Raw genomic sequence first — 23,134 nt, 5'->3', positions numbered from 1 at the left:
TCCTGATAGTACACATCGTTTGCTAAAAATTTGTTTAAAAACACAGTTTTTACATCATACTTTTTAAATTCTGGAGGAAAGGAAGAGAAATCTACCTACAATCTCACACTCTTGGAGAGAACTATTGATCAACAAATACTTTAGATACAGTAGCTAACTAGATTTTGTCATGTACCTTTGTAATCACCTAATAAATTCTCTGCAAGACCCAGCTCTATTACCCATGTTTTTCTTTCTTTATATATACTTTAAATGTTGTGATTTGAGATTATAGAGCTAAAGGATAATTTTGTATTCCACTGTTGCCACCTGTCAGTGAGTATTTCCTAAGGGTAGTGCCACTATTCACAGAGCTTCACACATCAGTATAAAGGGTTGAGTTTTCATTCTAAACTAGCTGCCTCTGAATGTTCAGTCATAAAGATTTTGATTTGCTGATAGGTATGTTGCAATGCAGGAAAACCAAAGGAAAAGTCAAGCAATGTTACCTAAACAAACTAAAATCATTATGCCTGATCAAAGCTACCATACAGCTAGTTTGGGGCAATTAGCATAGCATAAATAGCATATTCTACTGCAATATAGACTTCAGAATTGACCCTGCAAGCTTTTAGTGAACAGAACAGCCCAAAAATAATCAAATGATCTGTTTGCCTAAGCAGCGACCTCAAAATCATACCTCTTATTCATGGCTATATTTAAAAGAAAAGAGAAAAAAAATCCCATTACAAAGAAAGAGGTACATTCTTTATGTAATTTTTCTCATGCCTGAAAGTAAGTATTAAATATAAAGCACAAATTATGCTGGTGTCTTGTTTATGACTAAACAGCATTGTTCAACTTCTTAGTTGGTTTTGATGGGTTTTTTTACTGGAAAAGTATTACTCTATTGTACACATTTTCATTTTTAATGGATGATTCATTTGCTTGATACTAAATGGAACAAATGCCTTAGTAACGTAATCAAAAATATGCAGACGTGTTTCCAAAATTAATTTTGATATTTCCTGTCAGTGAACTTGCCTCATCAGAGCATAATAGTGATTTTATAGTTGTAGCAACGCTGATTTCACCACATAAGAATCTACAGGAACATTTGAAGATGCGCATGTTCAAGATTATTTTTTTTTTGTCCTGAACAGCTACACAGCCAGTTAGTTTCAAATTCCTATCATTTTCCCTTTAAGTTGGACAGAAACTGGACTCAGAATTTCCAAAGAACAATAGTTGAAATTGCAATCTATACACAGTTACAGTTTCTCCCTTACAAGAAGATGCAAGTCTCAGAACTCACTATTATGCTTTTGCTTGCCATTTAAATTGCTTTCTTACTATTTAAAATGTGTATCTTGATCCTTTTAAGTAATTAGGCAATCAGTAAAAAAAGAATTTGGGCTACTACAATTATTATTCAAGGCTTAATTTATATATGCACTGCAGGGGCTATACTGAACACTTATTTTATAAAAGTCCTTTTCCTCCTGTTTCACACAACATTTTTCAGAAAATTAGCAGTTGCACGAAAATGTTAACATATGGCAGTATTTTTGGAACTGCTGTAGAAATTAAAGGCAATAAAAATTGCCTTGGACAAGAAAGGACAAATAGGCCAAACCAAATAATTATTCTTGCAGCTTTCTTTAACCACTAACTCCATTTTATATGCAGTTTCCGATCTCTCATATTAAATCTGATCATATATATTTAATTCCATTCTTAAAAATTTCAGTAGACAACTTCAGTGCTAACCTACAACTGCCCTGTCAGAAAATCTTTGATGTCACAGCATAATAGCTCCTGAAAGAACAGCACTAATACTTAATGTAACATGAAACCAGGGCCCTGCAGTGGGGCTGTCTGCTGTCAGGAACAAACAGTTTCACTGCTGTTCCCCAGAAGTGACAAGATTGAGAACTAACAGGGCAGCACCTTCTCAGTGCTACAGGAGACCTGTGCACCAGAGTCACTGGCAAATCTGATTTCATCATTTTAAATATATCACCATTATTTAAATAAATAAATAAATAAAAACGTCCTGCACTGCAGCCATAGTTCACCTGGTATGTTCTTTTCACCTGTTGTAAATATAGCTGCTCCGATATGAAGATGAATTATTCCTATGCTGCAAATGATAAAACAGGAATCTGTGTTTACGTGGAATTCCTTTAAATTTTATGCTTGTAAATAAAGATACTTGTGTTGCCCAATGCTTCCTATATTCTCTTCCAAAATTTATTCTTTTGCTTGCTATGACCTTTGGATCTCTTCTGGTTTGAGTTGAAATTTTAAGATTAAAAGTGTTGCTAGATGGCCTTCAGCAGAAAGCATAAGATACTTTTCTCTGTTGCTGACACAGGTGGTTACAGGCTCGCCTGTGAACTTATGATCAGATTTTAGCTCATGAAAACCATTGCATCTGACAGAAAGCATTGGAAAGATCAGATTCTAAAATCTTACATGGCCCTGCTCTGAATGATACCAAATGTCACTTGCTCAGTACCCCTTTCAATGGAGCTAAAGGCTCTCACAGGAGGTGTAAGATACTTACAGAATCAGGCCCCATATGTCCCCGCTTTGCGCTCCATATTTTTACCTCTTTCGAAACATTTTTAAGATTTGCGAGTAACATTGCTTTAGGTCAAAATATGTTATTATACATGAGAGTACCAAGCTCCCCTGGAAATCTGCTCCATTGCTGGATTTATTTTCTCTCTTGGAAAGCTGACTAGTCCATTTTATAAACTAGCAATAGCTATATTTTTAAAGTTTATAAAACCTGGCCTCTGGCTAACTTGTAAACATAGGATATATTATCCTTTTGTTTGTAAAGCTTAATCCTACAACTGTCAAGCTGAATAAGCCTTTAGAATAATAGTAAAAATACAAAAACCCAGTAATCATTAACAGAAAATTGAACTCAGATTGAGATAAAAATGTCAGTGGCACAATTTTTTATGTATTTGGTAGTACATACAGAACTGGGAACATTTTTATCATTCAAATTTCTCAAAAGCATTCTTGGGCCATCTAATTTTAAAAGCCATGAAGTGATAAATGTTTTTGAAAAGTATCCGTGCTTCACCATCCTCCTTCAATGAATCCCTGGTAGCTGGCAAAAAATAATTCGTAGTGTTTTAGTCATGTCGGACCTTACTGACACTGAATTGGAAATGAGATTCTACTTGTGGATTCAAAGCACATATCCATACAGCAGCATTAAAAACTATCTGCTTATATATTTGCAACTCTCAGCGTTTGTTCCCGGAACATACTTAAATACAATAGCCATGGTACAAACACTGAGTTAGAAATATTCTTTACACCTTGTAGTCTAAGTAGATCACACAAGAGGAAAGAAGGGTACTGTAAGTAAAGTAACACGTTTGTAATCACAGTCTGTGGCAGCATCAAAACAATAGATAATGCAAGTTCTCCTACCTCCCCATTCAGTGCCCTAGGTACTGTCGGCCACCGCTCCCTGAGCTACACGAGAGGCATATATTGTTCCTCCTTTTATGAATGCAGCTAGAATTGTTTAAGAAGCCACTGCTCTCCCTGCTAGAACTTACCGTCCCTCCACTTAGACATTACATGGTTTGAGCTGTGGTTTCAACTCACTCCCTTTGCCACACAGTGACATTACATTTGAAGGATTCAAACAGTCATTTACTGCACCTCAGCTGAGAGGCAGGAAAGAAGAGCTAAACGTATGATTTCTTCTGTCCCTCCAGCTAGACGTGCGACAGCACGCCTGTCTACACTCTAATCTAGGCTATATATATATACTTTACCTCAGCTATTTTAAAGATGGAGCATAAAAAGAAAGACAAACAGTCAAGATTTAAGCTAGTACTTAGCTGTACCCCTATTCCATCTTGGTGGGAGCAAGCAAAAACCTCTTACAGAGACAATGAAATTCTCTTTCCTCACTGGTTTGAGAAGACCAAGCTTTGCTCCTGCTGAGGAGAAACGGCATCCAATACCTTTGCCTGAGGCACCTAGGATTCTCCCGAGTTTGACTTTTTTTTTTTTAATTCAGTTTGTTCAGTCGATCCTTTGTGATGCTTGGTCATTAATTTAGCGAGAATAATGGACAAATATGTAGGTAAAAAATTTAAAATATAATTGGGAATAATCATACAATAACAGAAAAAGATTCTCTGGCTTCTGTAATTCTAACACCACTAAGGTAGTGCCAAGATTATGCTTTGCAGCAGAATAGGTGAGAGAAGGAAGAGAACAATTAGAACCATTACCTTACGTGGCCAAGACATTTTGAGTTAAGACCAGATATCTGACAGAACTGCCTAGAGATCTCAATTCAGATAAAGCCCCCTGGTAATTATTGCCTGAAGAACACTCTTCCAGAATGAGAAAAAAAAGCTGGTAGAAAGCAGAGAGAACTTGGAGACAGAAAAAGTCATTATAAACAAACATAACTTATCTTCAAAACTTGATATACTAATTGTAGACAGGCATTATTAATTTCTGCAGATAAACAACAAAGTTCTAAATGAGGGAAGAAATAAAATCTGGGTCAAATCTTGGTCTCCTGATCAAAAATTTTAGCAATTTAATACTAAACATAAGTTGATTATAGAGAAGATATTTATTTAGCATCAGTAATTACATAAAATGAGCCATTCCCTCTAGAGATTATCCACAGCCTTCTAGACAAAACAAGCCCCAGAAGTTTTTAATCCTGACCATGTTGCGGGCTGACCATTAAACAAAGGTGCAGGTCAGTGAGGAAATTCATAAGGCAAAAAAATATATAAATCACCACTAGTGAATAAGGATTCAGTCCTCCAAAGTGCTAAGCACGTTGGCTCCAATCCAACAAAGTACTTAACTACATGCTGAATTTTAAGCACATACATAGTCTCATTCCCACTGAGATTATTCACAGGCTTTAAAGCTCAGCATCTGCTTATATAGTCTGTTGAACTAGGACCAGAGCACTTGGTGTCTTCCAGAACCCCGAGTGTTATCAGCTGGACCTGAAAGAGCTCAAGCAAACGAATTTTCTACCTGCCTCAGTTGATAACTCCAAACTTCATTCCAAAAATGTGAACCATTCAGAGATGGAGTTCTGCAACTACAAGTAGAAGAATGAGGGCTCAGCAGCCATCTCTGTGGTCCGCTGCAGCATTTTCTTTTGGCTTGGGTGTCAAGAAAAAAAAAATTCCCTTAGGCCCAGAAAAATCACCAAAGCCCATCAGCTCCTCTGGCTGAGAAAAAAAAATGTGCTGCTGAGTTCCATTGTAAGAATCATCTTTGCCTTAATTATTGGGAATAAATGCCAACTATCCAATTTATCGTTGCTGTTTAATACAAAAATTGTGATGAGAGGCAAACTGCTCTTCACACATCTGATCATATTCGTTATGGCTCCAGCACCAGAGAACAGGCAGCCTGTGGCTGTCAATGACTTCTGGCAAATCAGAACGTCTTACCCAGCAATTGCCTTTACCACAGCTCTGGAATTCACCACGAGGAGACTGAGGCCCAAGTGTGACCTATGAAAACTGGAGTGACACTGAGCATGCTTTCAGACAAGAAAAACAGCAGAAGAGCAAAATGCAAATAAATTAATTTCTCACATCAAACAAGTCATGGCTAATGTTAAACTGCCTTTTATCTATGTGCAAAAGGGGTTGTTTGTTTTATGTTCTGCCTTTTTTTTTTCAGGGCCATATTAATTGCAAAAAAATTATATACCAAATATTTTTAAACATAAGTAAAGGCATTTTATTAGAATCTGAATTTTAAAAAAGCTTAATAAGATACTGAAAGATACTGACACATTAATCAAGTGAGAATTTGCACAGAGAAACATAAAGGGAATAGAAAGAATCACATGCACCTTCATGTCTGAAACAAGATTCAAAACAAATTGTGAAAGACTTTTGTGTAGTGGCTGCTGTGCCTCATTTGGACACCTATATTGCATTGTGGCACAGAATAGAAATGGTGAACATGCATAACGAGTAATAAAGTGACCCTAAAATTATCAGACAGTCAACTGCCACAAGCTAGCAGCTTTAACTAGACAGAACATTGCTCTGGGGAACCCTGGTCTATAGCATTCACCAAGAAAAAAAGCTGACATGCACCGTGGCGTATTTTTACATGCTGAAGAATTCCAATCAAGCCACAGTAATGGACAATCCTACTAACCCTGGGCACCCTTAGGAGAGACATTGAGGATATACGGATCCTTCCCTGGAAGTTTCAGTGGCTCAATGCCTTTTATGATAAAGCTTCACATTTCTTGTATTTTTGGACTGGCTCCCTATTTGTTACCTCTACAATACAACTCACAGGCCAGCCCGTGTCTCAGTTATTTAAACATGGTGCAGTGGACGCAGCCCAGCCTAACATGCACAACTGGAAGACTGCAGGTCATGGTCTAGTTCTTCTGAAAGAATTGTCTATCACAGGAAGTCCAAAAAAACTCTCACTAAAAGCACAAGAACTGCATAACTTTCCAGAAAGTTGAGAACATAGGAAAACTATTTTTCCCTTTTATGTAACACAATATTCCCGATTCTGAAGGTTATACATCCCAGTTATCAACAGCTCTTCTGTCATTACTCCCACTCTAAGCTCAATTAATATCCCGTTTGATTGTGAGTGACAGAAATGCTGATTTTGATATCTCATCCTCGGTTTCTTGGAAAGTGGAAGAGTATAGGTGAAGAAGGAGAACAAAGTCATTAAGCATGCCTTGAAAGGCTGCATCCACCAATGCTGATCTGGCCTCCTCACAGATCTGACTCTCTGCTTTTCACCCTATCCCCCTTCTTCCTTTTTCCCCCTCTCATTTCCTCTCATTCAAGTATTCTCCCTCTCTTCCCATCCACAGAAGCTGACTACTTCAGGTTCTAAAGCACCTATTTCATTTCTGCTTTGCTTTTAGCTAGTCTCAAACCTTCATCGCTTACAAGACCAAAAAGCTACCACTCTATCACTCACAACTATTTTAAAGACACAAAAAAAAAATTTAATTTCACATTCAACAGTCAGACCACAAATTGGTGTGCAAGTGTATTGGGATTACTAATTTATACTGATAATTCAGAATCTGTAAAGCCTTTCAACAATATTTGCTATCAATCAGTTGTTAGAAGGATCAGTAAAACACAAAAATGTTTGAGATTCATGCTAAGTATTCACGGGCTGTTGATATAAATATTATTTATGTACACATACAAAACTTGATAAAAAATACAAATAAGACCAAACCGATCCACTCAAACCTTCCCTAGAAGCCTACTTTTTCTCAGACAGCAAGGATAGATAACTTGTGTCCCAAAGTATTTGTTGTGAACAACTTGATGAGCAACAGAAAAGGAATATGGAGTTGAGCCTTGAACACAGCAAGCACTAAAGGGGACTTTTTTGACCACTGCATGTTATCTTCTTAAAAAGACAGCATTACACCATCTATATAGTGAAGTTTTGATAATTTAAATGTATCAAGCTATGACCAAATACTGTCTGACTACAGATATTCTCCATGCATGTTCAACAGCAACAGGAGCATTAAGGTTACTATTCAGTTCAACACATTCACTCTTCTCTCCCATCTTTGTCCTTTCATATCCCTTCCCCTCCTTTTCCTCTCCCTTTGTTTTTCCATCCCCTCTTTTCTCCCACACATGTTCAGGAAGGCCCAGTTCAGCACAGTGTGGCATCAGCAGAGACCAGCGACAGCTGCTGTTCCAGCTTCAACAGCGAGTGGATTTAAAAAAATCAAGGGACAGCTTTAAAGTTTGGAAAAGCTGTTTAAACTGAATATTTAATAACTCTGCTGAGGATTTGGACTTTAGGTACACTCAATAGCGGTGCTTCATTACCTACTTGTAGGAATGCCACTTGTCTGTGATGAGGTCACAGCCTCCTGGCGATAAACTCCCTATCTGCTGTTTAGCCCGGTCAGCTGAAAACAAACTAGCAGATGCCATGCTGATTTGCATCTAGTTGCTATCGATACTAAAGAGGCAATATGTGAAAGACAGGAAGTATCATGTGGGAGCCACGCTTAGACAGTGCAAGGGGAAAGGAGCCTTCACCTTCTTTATCTAATCATCCCATGCTGAATTACTGAAACAGAAAGTCTTCCACAAGAGGAGCGCAGTAATAAAAAACAATTTGGAGCTGGATTTGTCTCTTACTGGTTTATTTGTTATCCTAGGCATTTCTAGGCATTTCTGTGCCACTTTGGGGGGGGGAGGGGGGGGGGGGGGAGGAGGAATCCATCAGAAGTAGAATCGGGAACAGCTTATGCCTCGAAGTTTGCACTTGTATAAGAAATCACCCTTACATACAATTCAGGAAAACAACTTCCTCCTGTTGCTTTTGCTTTTGGTCATGTTATACAATCTACTCACATCATGGAAAATGGAATTCAACCTGTTCGAGGGAGGACTTCATAAATTAGAAACTCCAGCAAATCCTCAGTAATTACTTTTTAGGTCCCTCAACTACCTTCTCTCTCCTATCCACATTTTCTCTTTCCCTGAGAAGACTATATGTAACACTCACAGAATTCAAAGCCTTTCCTTTTTACACCATCACCTTGACTTTGGGTCTCTAATTTGACCCCATTCCATCTCAGAGTGTTGTGCAATGGTGTTTTTAAATCAACTGCTAATGGACACACCCATTCACCCCCTAAAATGCATGGCAGTATATCTGCACTAAAATGCATGCTGGTGTATCTCCACTACCATCGCTAATTAGACTTTTTGTTACATTCTTAAAATAAACATTACAGATTGAATCATTACTGTTTAGAGGCAATGGTGAAAATTAAAATAATGAGATTTTTCACTGACTGAGGAAAAAAAAGGAATCACAAGGAAAGGCTGTGTACACAAGCAAGGAAAGAAAAGAAAACTTTTTTGGCTTTCACCAAAGGCTGAGGGAAGCTCTGCAAAGCAGGGAACAAAGGCCCGCTTAACTGCTTGAATACTCAGTAGACGTGATCCCTTGAACTCTAGGTTGAGCATTGTGGGTGAGGATAAAGACACACCTGAACTGATTCTACCATGTCTGTATAAGTTCATATACAGAGGCAGCAAAGGACAAAAAATCAGAGGGATTGTTGCACCTAGCGGGGGCTACCTGAAACTTGCTATCCCTCAGGAGCATCATGCACACAGTGCAGAAGACTGAAGGCATGATAACGCATAAACTAACATATCCCCAACCTGTGTAAGTCATTCCTGAAGCATAAAGGGAGCCTGTGATTTACTTACCTACAGCAACAATACAGCTTTGAAGTAGAAAGGCTAATAGCATTTGCTCTCCAAGTCCAAAATAGCCAGATGCCAGAATGGCCGATATTAGCATGTTCTTCCACCTTAAGGCAGCAAAGTGATTGCCCACTCAGTACTTTAACTCTAGGCAGGCCTTCTAGCATAGGAACGTTCCTTTTTTCTCTGGCAGGTATGCTGACAGGTATGTAACTTGGGAGATTCTAAGAGTGATCAAAATACATAAACAACGCCACTAAGAAGAGTACAAAAGATCTGTTGTACTACCACTCAGCAGAAATGAGACTATGTTTTATCTTACTCCTTTTTCTAGAGCATTAGGTGGCAAGACCTTTCTTTCTTGATCTCTTCTGTTTCACATTTTTGCAACTCACTACACTTCTCTGAACATACTCCTCAGCCTGTGTAGCCATCATCCCATCCCAACACCAGTTAACTACCTTCTAGCTCATGAAATCAGGGCGAAAAGCTGATCACATCTAACTTGTTTGGAAACAAATGAAAAGATTCCATTGTTACTTTCAAAGAGAAACACCACAGGTACCATAAGTTCTATGTGGAAAGAACAGGTAGTACAATGGGAACTAGAGCCTATAGAAGGCAACCAGAAAGCATGAAAGGGTTTTCCAAGAATTCATCCTTCACCTTCTGGACAAGCAATGATAATAGATATAGATAGCAGAATGTAAGAACGTACGCATATAAACCAGAGGTGAATGTAAAATCTCAATCGTAGGCACTACCATAGCAAAAATACTACTAAAAATGTGTTGAAACACGTCTGCTTATGTACGTAAAAAAATTTTCATGTGCACATATACATATACTTGCACTAAAGGTTGAATAAAGTACATTCTTACTGTAATGGCCTACATGAACCCCTCAGCAGAAGAAAAATATGAAAGGATCTGCAGGAAGATAATCTGCCCACAGCAGATCAGGTGGGACTGAAAGAAAAAAAAAAGAAAATGCACAGGCACAGCCTCCACCATTACAGGAAGTCAGCAGTCAGAATCCCCACAAACTGCATATACTATACCAGAAGACCCACTGGAAGGTTAGATTTGGAGAGACAGTTGATCTAATAGGTAGTTTACGTGAGATGAACTCTTGTTAATGTCATCCTAAGCCGCAAGCAACATCATGGTGCCAAACCTGATTCCACCCTAACTGAAACCAAGTTACTTGCTACAGTGAACCCAGTGCAAACAAGGCCTTCACATGCAACCCCCCTCCCAGCACAGTCACAGAAAGGTCTTTCCATGGAATCCAGAGGTAACTGCATCATGTCCTAAGGAATGCACTTGTGGCTAGGGTAAAATGGCACCCTTCCACTTAAGTAAATGGAGTTACACTAGCTTATGCCAGCTGAGAATCTGTCAAATTCCAAATTATATGAAAATATGCCTCTGAAATAACTCAACATTCAAATAGTATATATATTAAATCCTTCAAAATGTTCATTCTAATAATAATAAGCCAGTCAGGCATATGGCACCCCTGTTATCCCGAAAGCTCCAAAAATGTGACTCATTATCTAGTTCCACCTATTACTTCAATAGCTGAATTTGGTAGTTCTAAAGTAAAATGCTGCAAGTGTCATTAGCATGCTACACTACCACATTTAGGAAAGGAAGTGAGGATTAACTGAGCCAGTTAAAACTATAAGAAGAATGCAGATGGGCAACTACATCCTATCTTAGCCGGAATTAGGCCATGACATTGAGGTTAACCCCCCCTACTTGTGCAAAAATACCACAGGTTTTTACTAACCACAAATGGTCAGGAATTCAGTTTAACAAGCCCATCCACAACAATAATACAGATGTAAAAAGCACGCAGAGCAATCTCTCAAAGTGTGATATTCTAGCTCAAAGCACATATTCATACAGCAATTGTAATCTAAAACTAGACAAAATGAAGCGAGATTGCAAGATTGTAATACAGTACTTTCACAGTACAAACATCTGTTTAAATATGAAGACTTCCTAAAAGCTTCACCTCAATAGTTTTGGAGCATTAATGGACAGAGCCTCTGTAGAACAAGTATCTATGAGTAATGAGGAAGTTTGCAGCACTCACTGCCTCCTCCGCACTGGGACGCTGACCAATACAGTTTATGAAGTAAACAATTCAACAGCAGCCCTTCCAAAACAGCTCCTCACCAGGCGATCTACTCAGGAATTAGTGTCACATTTATTCCAGAAAAGAGTATCCAGATAGGGAGCACCCTGTAGCATTTTACGTCAATTTTCCCACGTTGGCAGGTCCTTGGAGTAATGTATTAATTCTCCTTATAATGTGTAACAGTTAGTTGGAATTAGTAAATACATATTGTTTCATCAAAAATACTATGTTCCAGCACATGCACTTAATTTGCCATAAAGTATGGTATGTAAGAAATCACACCATCTTCAATAAATCTGAAAAGATATTAGCATTTTTGGTTTTAATACAAGATATTTCAAGCAAGTAGTAAAATTTCAGTGGTATATGGAAGGGGTCTTAGAGAAACACACAAAAAAATACAACTATAAACAAGCCATCATTCTGGTAAGAGGAAATACAAACAACCAGAATAAAAATAGTTGATGCACAAAAGCCATAATGAGGGGGTTGCTCAAAAAATAACTTCTACTTTGAATGGTTTGGATGAAATACAAATTATCCACAGAAAAGTGTGGACTGGCATAAATGTTTGTACAAAATTATAAGTATATTTCTAGAAGTATGCAAGAGACAACCGCCTGCATGCTGCACAAGGTCCCAACTAAGTGCTAGTGCACAGAGTCCAAACCACTGCATTTTAATTACTATGCAGCCTCAGATATATTGCCTTTGATATGGAAATGTTCTTGTTCTCTCATCTTCACATACGGTCTCATGCACAGAAATCTTTATCTGATTCATAAAAAATAAACTAGAATCCAATCTCAACACCTGACCTCAGTGCTTAGAAGTTTTTTACTAAGCATGGTGTCACTATAAAAAGAATGGGTAATATTGGTGTAAAGTTAGATATTTGGAGCAATGATATGAAGGATTTCCAGTTAGGAATCAAATCAATACTGTACCTCTGAGGTTTCAGAGTTTGCTGTTGCCTTATGCCAGTCTACCAGCGACCAGAAAAACAATTGACTGTACACCTTTCTGTGTAGCTCAAGAAGAAAGAAAAAATATTTCAATGACATCCCATCTTACCACCAATGGAAAAGATGCAACTTAGCCACTTGCTGTATGAAAGCGGTTCTGAAATCAAAGAAATTGCTAATATCAAACTTTCTGGCCTTTTTTTTTTTTTCCTAAATTTGTACGTAACTTTTTTGTGTATATTTTAAAGGTATGCACTACAAAGTTCACACGGGAAGAAGCAAAATGTTTCCCAAGCTTTACTTCATCAAACAGGTAAAATAAACATAAAGAATACTTAAAATACAAACCCAGTACTTTTCTATATTTTACATTAATATGCTGCCTGTAAGAAGGCTAAGAAATTTTGCTTTGACAAATTCTACTAGTCACCTGGAAAAAACATTAAATATTCAGACCTATTTAGATAATTCTCCTAGCTCTATAGAATTACATTCTCTTTTTTATAAAGAATATGATCTGTGTAACCTCCATATAGAAGATAATGACCCATCTGTAAATCATTTTGTTGCAGGTTATCTGGTTTTTATCACTTCTAGTACCTGTCTGTCCCTGATATGATACCCTTAAACACATTAACTTGATGGAATGTTTCGCCTGACTTCAAAAAAAATGTCGATTGATAGCTATTTATTCTCCACTGTAAATGAATTACTCTGATTAACCTAGTTTACCAATATATCTAATTTTATATTACTCTTTCCAATTCACAAGGCTCAAGAAATATTTGATTAAGCTAATTTCCAAGCAATGATTGTCAAACTTAGGATACTGTTTTCTTTCTTCTTAATTTAAGGAGACAAAACAGTAAACATAAAACTGATATGAGTATTTTAAAATATACAAGAGGAGGAAAGAAATGTCTATGTACTGATTCTTGTTTCTTTAAGAGAAAATCTATTTTTCAGGTTCCTGTTGTACTAATTGAAAGAGAATTATTTAAAACTTCACTGAATACTTGAATATACGATGGGTATGTGTAGCAGTTTCACCAGTGCCAAAGAACTCTAGACTTTCTGAAAGACAGTAAACTAAAAATTGGCAGGAAACCTCTTACAGTGATGTCACAAATATTTGTTGTTGCCACAGAATAATGTTTTAAAAGAACACCTACTTCTGTGCTGAAAAGGCTTTGGGAACATGTAATTATCCAGTTTTATCACTGTAGAAATACGGCTGCTTTCCAGCAAGTACGTCTATCAGACCGCTCCCTTCTGCGCAGAACTACATCTAAATAAATATACATGTATTTCATACAGACATCACACCGGTCCAGTACACAACCTTACTAATGGCAGGATTTTACCAGATTTTGTTGTTTTCGCAATATGATGTTATGGCCTGGAATGATACATCAATAAATACTGTGGGAGAATCGTGTGCCTAAAAAATTCTGAATGGCTCAAATACAAAATAAAAGGAAATTCAGTTTCTGTGGTTTGGTAGCAAGTCCCCTAAAGTTCCCATTCTTGCTGTTCTACCTAAGGAAAAAATAGAAAATGGTGTAAATAAAAATCACACAAAAAGACACTGAAAGAGATGAATAGCAATTGGCTTACTAAGGCACAAACTTGAAACGTGCATCTTTGTGTTTTGCTGCTACTGGACGAATAAGCTGTATGTGAACTACCGAACACATCATAAAGCAGTACTTCTCTTGCAGGTTCTGACATCACGCAGGAACGTTTCAGTGTTTCTGTTTCTGTGATTTACTATATTAACTGAAATGTTTTAAAAATATGTCATTGTATCACTTTAGTTGACATAGCTTAATATATACACAAACACCCCTATTTACATAACTTTTTAAATGTTAGTCATTACACACAACCTCTGCCAAACCAGCCCGCTGATCTTTAAAGTCATACTATGGAAAAAGAAATATACATCACCCCATTGTACGGGGTATAAAGAAAAGTGCATCGCGGCTTCTCTTCCCTAAGTAATTTTTGTTCCGTGAAATAAATAAATAAATAAATCGACAGAAGCCTTTTAAGTGTGATCTATACACTTTTAAGGGGGAAATCAAACCAAGTGTAAAAGATTAATGGATATGCTTCCTGAAGTGGTATCTCCCAAGGTGATTACAGTCTTTAGCAGACACAAGGCCATGACTAAAGAAACTTTCTAATGCCCACTGAGAAAAAATGTATTTGGGTTTGCTATCATCATGCAAGCCTCCGGCCTTTATTACCACAAGGTACTCCAAGGCCTCTAAGAACTGCGGACATACCTGGACACTTTTGACTAAAAGTACAATCAAAGATGCAAAAAAAAAAAAGGTGTCCAAAGGGATTTTTTTCCCAGCTGAGCAAAAGAAGTTCAGCTGGAAGTGACCACGAACAATTGTTGGCCACATATTAAAAACCACTGGCTAGGGAACAAGCACTGGCAGTTCCCACTTGTGAACAAAATCAGACTGACAGGTGAAAGCAACTAGCTTTGGACATCAGTTATTATTTTCTACAAGTCAGGCACTAGCGGCCTTCCGAAGGGAACTGATGAGCTCCGCTTTGCTACTCTTCTCGCTTTCACCAGTGTGTAAACGGACGAAGGAAAAAACGAAGCAGAGTTACGTTAAGTTCAGTAGAGAACCGGCGACATGCGAGGAGAGACAGCCATCTGCCTCACTCCCTTTATGCTACGTGTTATACACACGGCACTGGTTTGCACCCTACGATCTAGCAGAAAAGGGAACTGAGTGAGCTTTGAAGCAGCCCAGCGAAGCCTCCCAGCAGTACTGAGACGGAGTACTGAACGGCAAGGGAGAGAGAGAAAATAATGCATTTAGCAGGGGATGCGAGACTGCAGACCAAAGGGCCTCTCAGATTCTCATCGCTGAATGAATTAAAGTTCTGAGGGAGGAGGCCAGAGCAATCAAAGTGAGCGAAACAAAAAGTATGACAGGAGAAAAGGAGCCAGGAACCGTAAATCCGGGGACGGCGCGGGGAGACGCCAGCGGCCGGAGCCCGCGGCCCGGCGTCCCCGGGAGGCGCAGGGTCCCCCGGCGACGGCCGCTCCCCCTCCTTCCCCGCGGGGCTCCGGCCGCCCCCGCCCGCCGCGGGGGCGGGAGCCCTTCCCACAGCGGCCAGGGCTCCGCGGGGCGCGGAGGGGGCGCGGAGGAGACGAGGGCCGGCCCCCACCGCCCCGTCGCCGGGGCGGGAGCTTGCGGCGCGATCGCTCCGGGGACAGGGCCGCTGCGGCGGGGCAGCCCGGGGGCCCCCGGCCGGCCGGGCCGGCGGCAGCGGGGCGCTCGCCCCGGCCCCGCAGCGCTGCCCCCCCCCCCCCCCCCCCCCCCCCGCAGCCCCGGGGCAGGGCAGGGCAGGGCAGCGCCCCGCCGGGGCCGCCGCCGCCGCCGCCGCCGCCGGGCCCCGGCCCCCGCACCACCCCCCCTCCGGCCGCGGGAGTCCGGCGGCGGCCGGGGAAGCGGCCTGGAGAGCGGCGCTCGGAGCGATGCCCGGGGCTCACCTTCCCCTCCCCCCGGAGACGTGCGCTTCAAAATGGTTTTGCAGGCGAGGCTGGCCAGGCTGCGCCTGGTGCATTGATTCCAAGTGCAGTGCCTGGTTTGGTTTCCGTATATTCTTTGGCTTTTAATAGCTAGCTGAGGAAAAAAGAAAGCATTATTGTTTTCTTTCTTTCCTCTTCTCATTGCCTATTCTAAATTTGACTCCAAAGTTTAAGCAGTTGAATTGGCTAATTCTGAATACAGTCTATTGAGAGACCAGACACAGCAGTATATCCCTGTATAGCAATAGATACAATGTGCTGAATTGGCAGTCTAATTATAAATGTGGCATTTGGACCTCCTTTCAGACCCAGTGCCACCTTACCTTATGAGGGAACTTCAACTACAGCAACTGTTCAAAACAAAATGCCATTACAGGATCAGCTTCACCCAACACTGGAACCAGCCAGGGGATTGTTTTACAAACAGCCTTTCTCACTTAACACAAGAATGTATTATAAGGAAAAGTTATGGATAGCGCAGAGTCTGAAGAAAACGCGTATGTAGTTTCTGCCAGGTGTCGAGCTACTTCAAACTGCAGCATACTCCAAATGACCTCATTATTTTCTTCTAAATGCACTCACTATAAATAGATTATTTCTTAGTTTTACTAGAAAGAGCTGCTAGGTGCGCTCGCTGTTTATGTTCCGAGTGTAGTGTGCATATAACATTGTGAGCACAGAAACACGCGGAATATCCTGGCTCAAAACAAAAACCTGCAATAAGATCTTGCCAGAGAGTCACAGTGTGCTGAAAAAAAAAAGTTTTTTAAAGCGTCTTTTCCAGGGAAATATTTGTATATGATGGCAGACTACACACACATATCTCACATTCATTCTTATTATTTACTTTATGGTATAATGGCTTAATTAAATGAGTGGGCACAAGCACGTCAATAAAACAAGTCAAGTCAAGTCGAAGTCTCAAAACAGGTTTCAAAATTACTCCATTACACGAATAGAGAAAGGGAAATTCGTTGATTTTTGGACTTCAAACCCTGTTTGGGGGCTGGATAAAACTGTTCTTCTGCCCTCACAGTCAGCACTGAAGATGGAAATACCAAAAATGTTAAAATGAGGGTAAAAGAGAACAGTAGGAACAAAGTGCCGCTCGTGTGCCGAAGGCTATTTAAATTAGCTTAATAAACATATACCTTATCTACAAACAGCAGGCGAAGATATATTACTTTATCACAGAAAGTTTCACCGTCTGTGTTTTTGGGAAACACCCCTAGGACAGACCTAATCTGTCGTCCCCAGGCTCCCACCAGGCTGACTTTCCCTGCAGCCCCCCCCCCCCCCCCCCCCCCCCAGCAACTCAGACACAACACTAATTGTCTTTTCACGTTGCCACTTTCACTCCTTCCCTTCCTTTGGAAAAAAAAACCACCAACCAGCCAAAAAACCCACCCAACACCGCCGTGAAACGGGCCGCAGAAAGCAAAGCCAGCAATCAAATCGATCCGATCGGTCCCTCTGATTGACCTCAAGGCCCTGCTCTGCTGAAGCACACAGCCCCTGCTGCAAAGCGGGTTAACTGCTCCACGCTGCTCCGCACGCCTCGGAGAGGGAGCTGGGAGGCTCTCTCGGCAGAGGAGCAGCTCTCTGGCAGCCCAGTTGTTAATGCACGCGTGGAAGTACCTGCTCACATCACGCCTATCTGTTCTCTCTCCCGTATCTACCCACAGCCGCGCTCACGCAGGGGCGACCCCGCCGCCGGTACACGCGTGCATGCATTACACGAGCGGGCTCGGCGGCAGCGCCGGTGCCCGCTCCTCCCCGGAGCAGGGCAAGCCGCAGAGGCACACTCATTAGCTCCCACTGATGATTCCTTTCAGGATCATGAATGGAACAATTGTCAAAAACTGCGGGGAAAAAAAACAAGCCCCGAGACTATTTTATACAGGCACAGCTTGTGTGCACGCATGTGACAGTTGCAGGCAACCCAGATTTGTTCCTAAACTCTTCAGCGCTATCCGAGATAAAACATTAAATTGCTTACATGGTTAAAGAGACTCCTTATCCCCAATCAAAAAGCAAACAGCGTCGAAGGTAGTGAAAGCCAGGAAAAGAACAAGCTCTCCACCAGACACACCTTGCCTTACTCGTATCCTACAGCACCGTCTGTAAACAGCTGCGCTCGCTTGTTGCAACTGCCACTATTTTGTTTTAAAAAGATAATAATAATAGTAGTAGTAGTAAGTGAAATACTTCCTGAAAACTTACTTTGCATTTAGTTTAGGCACTATTCTTTTTTTCAGCTCGCAAAGGAAGCCGTTTTGTCCAGGTTAGGTATTGTCTACTTATGGATCAGCCTCTGGCTAAGGGTTTATTTTAATTTATGGCTTATGCATTCTTTTAAGGTCGATTTGCATGACCTCCGGCAAAGAGCTAAGGCAGCAAGAAATCCCAAGTCGAATGTTGCCACAAAGCGGCACACATCTCCCCTTCCCCGGGTGTAAACAGAGCTCTCTGATGATGGACTGCTTTCTTCCCCCCTCCTTGTGTATCACAAATTAGGGTGCGATATCAATTTTAAAGTTTTCAGTAGAACTTTATCCAAACCCTCTGCTCGGAGAGATAAGGCACCGCCACAGAACTTCAACTCCTCGGGACAGTGCCCCGGTGTGGCCAAACCCAACATTACCACCTCCGCTCCAGCAGCTTTGTATCATTCCCTGCTCCGTGGATAGCACCCGTTTGTGGCGAACTTCAAAGCAGTTACCCACCTCAAACTTAACGGAGAATTTAACAGCACCGCTAAACTCCCTTTCTCCATCCCGTGCCTTTCGGGGTTACCCGTGGAGAGAAACCCACGCGAGCACTTGGGAGTAATGACAGCAGCGCTCCGCTCTCGAAGATTTATTTCGGATTTTATTCTTCCTCTCTCTCTCTCTCTTTCTCCCTCTCGTGTTAGTTCCTTACGTACAGTATCTTCCCAGCACCATGTGTTCGCCTGCCGTGGGTGATCTTAAAATACAACGCTGATCTGTCACTACATTTTAAAATAAACTGTACTCGGGAAGGATGAGAAAGTGTTGTGATTTCAAGGTAGTGGGGTCCCTTAACGTCTCGGAAACCTCGGGATTCAAACAGCCCCGGAAACTCGCACGGGGACGAGACTATAACTACTTTTCCCTAAAGAAAAAAAAAAAAAAAAAAAAACCAACAAGACACCAACAACACCCTCGTGGTACAAAAGTAAATAATCGTGCAGGGAGAGGTGGGGGGAAGGGGTGAATTCAGCAATGTTAAAAGCTAAACAACAGATCTACCTCCGGACGCTGCTGCTTCACTCAATTGCAACTAATAACCCATTAAAGACAGCGCAGGGGGAACCGGATTCTCTCCTGCAAAGCGACATAAATCCAGCGAAAACCCATTAAACCACCACCACCACCACCAAGCCACGCAGCACTACACACCACAGCAAACAACAGGTATACAACACAATAGGGCTTTTTTTCCTGGTTACCTCCTCGGGATCCAGTGTGGCACAAAGCACTGGGAGAGCCTCCTTTTTTTTTTTTTTGCAACGCGCTTCGGTAATTTTCATTAAAAAAAAAAAAAAAAAAAGAGGGAAGGAGGTGAAAGGGGAGAGAAAAAGAGGAATAAATGGGTGGTAATTCGGTAAAATAAAATAAAAATAAAATAAAATAAAACAAAATAAAATAAAATAAAATAAAATAAATGAACTAGAGTCTGCTGGTGTTTCTCCGGGCCATGGATGTGCAGGATCCCGATCGTTAGAAGTTTGCGGATGGGTTGCCTGGAGATTTGGTTACAATCAGGTTCATTATTATTATTTTTTTTTTCCTCCTGAAACAAGTGAAGGCGATGGTTACTGCTGTCAATCTTGGCAATCAATGTGAGCGGCCATGTCGTAAGTATTCAAAGCATTTCCCGTCGTGCAACATCAGAAAGTGAGTGGCCAGGGCATTGATCTGAGGAAGGCAAAAGGAGGCAGGGCTCCCCCGCCCAGACAGCACAGGCAAGATGAGACAACACAGGGAGAGAGAGGGAGAGGGGAAGAGAGAGAGGGGGAGACCGAGAGCGAGCGAGCGAGCGAGCGAGCGAGCGGGGAAAGCAACAACTGCGGAGAAAGTGAGCACAAAACAGAAAGTGAAATCACCCCAGGCTGCCAGCCGCATCCCCGAGAAGCTATCACCACTCACATTGCTATTAGACAAATGAAACCTTAAACCTCTCTCCTCTAATGACCACTGATTGCCCGGAGTGGTGAGGAAAGGTACTAGAAAGTTACCGGGGAGGGGGTGCGAGGGCGGGGAGGGAGGGGAGGGCGGGCGGGGGCCGGAAAAGGAGGAGGGGGAGCGGGGGGGTCCCGGGAGAGCCGGTTCGCGGGGCCGGGGCTGCGCGGGGGGAGCGGCGTGGTACGCGCCGGCCTCCCTCCCCCGCCCGGCACGGCGCTGCCCGGGGAGTGAGTGCGTGGGGAGGCACACGCCAAAGCCGTCCTGCGGGCTCCTGCTCGCAAATAAAACACAATTAAAAACAAAAAAAAAACCAAACCCAAAACAAAGCAAAAAAAAAGAAGCGGGAGGGAGACGATCCGCAGGACCTGGGAAGGGAGGACCGGCGGGGAAGCGGGGACGAGGAGGAAAGTGCTCAGCAAGCGCTTCCTGACAGCTGATGGATGGGGCTCTGAGGAGCCCGATCCCACAGCCCTGTCGGGGGAAAACGCAGACGACACGCGAAGTATAAATTGCACTGGAGATGGGAGTCCAGCTACAGGGACCCGGGGGAGAGGAGGGAGGAGAAGGCGCTCAGAGTCCACGAACTATTCGGGGATGCGTTCAACAGAAAGGTGAAACGTGAGCACAGTTAAAAGGAAAAGACAGGTAGGACCGGCGAAGAAAAACCGATTTAGGACGGACTCGAGCTGAAGTTGGGATTCTCGCGGCGACGACGAGAGATTAGCAGTGGCAATGTATAAATATCACTCTCTCTGCCTACCAAAAGGCAACAGATAGGGACTTGAATATCAGCTTGAATACCAATTTAGGAACTCACGCTCCCTTGGAAGTGCTAATTGGGGGGGGGGGGGGGGGGCGAAATCTGGGAGAAAGAAGGGAAAACTATAAGGAGCTGAGGAGAAAATCAACCAGTGGCACAGACTACTGCAAACCCAAGAAAGTCTCTCTGCTGTATTTTTACATGCCAAAGGTAAACATAAAAGAGTCTTTCAAACTGTCAGGGGCCCGCAGATCAGGTGGGCAAACAGCGCTGCAAAGCCAACGTCTCCTTCTTTTGATATTATTCACACCTAGGCTAAACTGTTGTTAAGATGGGAGTGCGGAAAGCAACCTCAAGCCCACAAAATGAGAGAGAGAGAGAGAAGTTGTTGATTCATCTCTGTATTTTTGGCACTTTCTCCCCATTTTCCAGAAGGCGCCTGGAACAGTTAGTAACAGAGAAACTTTTTAATTTTAAAATAGCTTCATAACTTATAGAGGCCAAAAAGACGAGGAGAAAGCCTGATTTCGCTTCCCTCCTCTCTCAAGTAGAAATTTGCGGAATAGGTTAGACCCAGAAGCATACTCTGCCCCACTGCGAATGAACCTTGCTACATAAGGACGTGATGAAAATTGAGCATTAACGTGACGGCACAGGACTGATCTGATCTGGCTCTATTTCATTTTGTTAACAAGCTGTAAAACTCAACCCACTACTGGAGTCGTGCACATTGCATCCTCTACCTTGCTATCCGTGGTACTATCGACCGTCTCGAGTCGAGTCCAGGGAAAAGGAGTTTTAAGTCAGAACCTCTTGGAATAGCGGACCTGTTTTATACAGTATTTTTGGCAATTCCACTACAATAAAAGGAGCAATCAAGTCCTATTCAGCAAGCAGCAAACACCTTGAAACAGAACTTGAAAATTATCTAGCAAAGCTTTAGCACCCAATTAGCTGGCTGTGGACATAGTAGCTAATTTCCATGCATTCTTTCAATTTTAATAAAAGATACTAAAAAACCGACATTCGGAGACGGGGTAAATTGTAAGGTTGTAAATACCGAGTTTGTATTCACCTGCGTTCAGCTAATTCAAAGTATTCACCTTGCTGCAGTTATCTGGGCTATGGATTTAACAACAGGAAATAGCTGCCTTTCCAGATATTGCTCTGTCCTTTTTAATCTTTAATTATAAGAATTCCCGTGATTGGTCATTAACGCTTTCCTTGTAACACATTTAAACCTGCTGCAAGTAAAGGAAACACCTTGACTTTTTTGCATAACTAGTACCTTTGGCACGCAAAAAAATGAACTCTGCAAGAGAAGAGATGTAATCAGAACACAAGGACGAACTATCCTGCCCGAGTTTGCAACCCTAGCAATTTGTTACTGGAAGTTTTTTTTTTTCTTTCAAGAAACAAACGGGGGGGGGGGGGGGGGGGGGGAACCAACCCAACCCCACTCCTCAAATGTAGCGTCCTCCTCTTTAAGTACGAGGCGGTAATGGGACAAGAGATAATTAAGGCATCAGATAAATCTAACCGCCCACCTAGCTCCAAATCGGGGGAGCATCTCGCTGCACTCCCGAAAATCCTATGCAGAGAATGACACTCGGCTGGGGCAGGACACGGCAGAGGTGGGTCCACATTCCCAGGCGGAGCGCAAGGAATACTCTCTAGCTTGTTGCTTCCCCTGTGTGATCAATTAAGTTACAGATGTAACACACAGCGCCAGAGAGCTACAACTTCTCCGCGGGAGAAAAACAGGACTCCTTGGGCATTGTATGCAAATGTGCGCGTATGTGCGCTGCACAGGAATAATTGTGGTTCCCTCTTTGTTTGCATAAGTGAACACCCGCCGTGTGGATACGTACACACGTGCCGAGAAACAAGAAAACGCTTTTACTTTTAGCGTTACCATACGTTTAGAGACGGTGTTTTAAATCACTTCCCTTGCTTTTGCTTCATTAAGGCTAAAACCAGCCAGAGAAGCCAGCGCAAGCAGATGTTTGAGGAGGGATGCTGAACTGCTGTGGGTCCTGGCAGAGGGAAGGGATCGGAGGCGCTCAGTTCACGTCGGGGCACTTACCTGTTCACAGTTGTCATTGCATTTTGCACCGTCTCTCTCATTAAATACGTTAAAGTAAAGCAATATTCAACAAGCGAAGCGACCTGTCTGAGTGCTAAGTTTTACATACCGCATCTTTAACATGATGAGCAAACCTACA

General features: G+C 41.9%; 1 protein-coding gene across 2 annotated transcripts in view; it reads right to left on the bottom strand.

The window, feature by feature from the left end:
- The window catches only part of SOX6 (SRY-box transcription factor 6), a 381,650-nt gene extending 362,154 nt beyond the window's left edge, over window positions 1-19,496 (bottom strand). The window contains exon 1 of one of the 2 annotated variants that reach the window (XM_049819851.1): window positions 19,414-19,496. The gene's annotated coding sequence lies outside the window, so the exon portion shown is untranslated. Of the gene's footprint in view, window positions 1-18,164; window positions 18,434-19,413 lie in introns of those variants that run through there. The other variant, XM_049819852.1, reaches the window with a different exon arrangement.
- Window positions 19,497-23,134: the final 3,638 nt, after the last annotated feature.

This window comes from Accipiter gentilis, chromosome 17 (genome assembly GCF_929443795.1).
Source record: "Accipiter gentilis chromosome 17, bAccGen1.1, whole genome shotgun sequence".
In the NCBI taxonomy this organism is placed as follows: domain Eukaryota; kingdom Metazoa; phylum Chordata; class Aves; order Accipitriformes; family Accipitridae; genus Astur; species Astur gentilis.
Note: the sequence above shows the minus strand (reverse complement) of the source record. Positions and strands in the feature narration are given on the sequence as shown.